The following is a 1,583-nucleotide window of genomic DNA, read 5'->3' as shown; positions in this document are numbered from 1 at the left end:
GAAGTACATCTAGGCTCGGCATTACTTTCTGTCGATTATTTGCCTAATTACGAATTATTTTGCAAATTTAATGTTCTAATGTTACATACGTCCTTGATTTTGTTAATTAAATGTTAGAATATATGTAAAATAACAGTACGCTGCGAATCCGGACCAAATATGGCTTTCGTTTACTTTATGCGAGGTGGGAAAATACGTAACTACCTGAATATAGGCAAATCACCCAGGTAAAGAGTGTAAAGTAAACAAATTAACAGCATCACAGTGACAGTCCACATTACATCTTGGATTTTGGGACTAGTTGGGGTTGGGACAATAATCACGACACTGGTCGCGCGTCAAAAACTACTCTAAGTTTTACTGTAGGTAACTATTTAATGTGAAATAGTTTGATGAGACATTGTGTTAAAACCATATGCATATAAATATAAGTTGGTACTAGGTACATGCAAAAGGAAATCTACTCTAGCGTTACATAGATCTATTTATCCGTATGTGTCCAAGCAAAAGGGCTTTTTGAGTTTACATACAATGGCTCATTTAGCATCTAGCCGGCCAGAGACCTATAAAAATGTCTCCTGTTATATTAGATTGTAAATTTTAATTTTGACAAATCAAAATTCCATTTGTCTTGGCAAGTTTTGACGTGCGGGCGGCTAGAGACAATGGGGTAAAGTGCAGTCTTGTAGTGAAGTTAAAATACGCTTAACACGAAGACACATAACTTATCCCGGACACTTCAGAACAAGACAACGTCAGAACGGCGTCTGCGCAATATTACCTGCAGGTTACTTGTTGACAGAAGGTCGTAAGTGCCGAGGGAGTTGTATGGAGTTGCGTCGTTTTGTGGAAGTAGATGGTGTCCAGTTCATTAAGGGGGTGCAAGTTGCGCGCTAAATCACGGCGTGGAAGCATACGGGAGTTACGGGAGGGGACGTGGGACGGACACGTTTGGGCTGTTGGACTTAGGGTTGCCAGACGAAATTAAGTGCATTATTATCGTAATTAATAAGCTGCCAGAATGATTGCATTGTTAAACAACATAAAATTTATACACTCACGTGATTGTTACCTTTCAAACCTTTGCATATACCACTAATAATATCGTATTTTAGCACATGAGGTGTTGCACAAACGCCAATCGAAGATTAAATAATGTATGGAAATGACCACGTGACTTCTCGTCGCATTTGTCAACAATACGTCTTACTTTTTGATTGGCGTTTTTCAATCAATTACTCTCATTTTGGCTGCAGTGTCTGGACCTGTTCCTATTTGTATGGGTCCATGTGTCCCACTTCAGTAACTGAAAACTGTAACTTATTCCACTAATGAGTGTTGTCCTCTTTATCTACCTACAAGACTACAACAATGACTAATCGCTAGCTAAACGCGAAAGAACAGCCGCGAGTTGTGGCCCGTGTTGTCCCACTTCAGTGACCGGAAGCTGCAACTTATTCTGCTCATGAGAGTTGGACACTTTGTCAATTTACGGCCCTCGTGTGCCAGCCCTGGCGGCCCTGGTCCTGGGTGGCGGGTATCGGGCAGGTATCGCTTGCATGCGATAATCTTATTATGCGAGA

This window comes from Cydia amplana, chromosome 6, assembly GCF_948474715.1.
Source record: "Cydia amplana chromosome 6, ilCydAmpl1.1, whole genome shotgun sequence".
Taxonomy (NCBI): Eukaryota; Metazoa; Arthropoda; class Insecta; order Lepidoptera; family Tortricidae; genus Cydia; species Cydia amplana.
Note: the sequence above shows the minus strand (reverse complement) of the source record.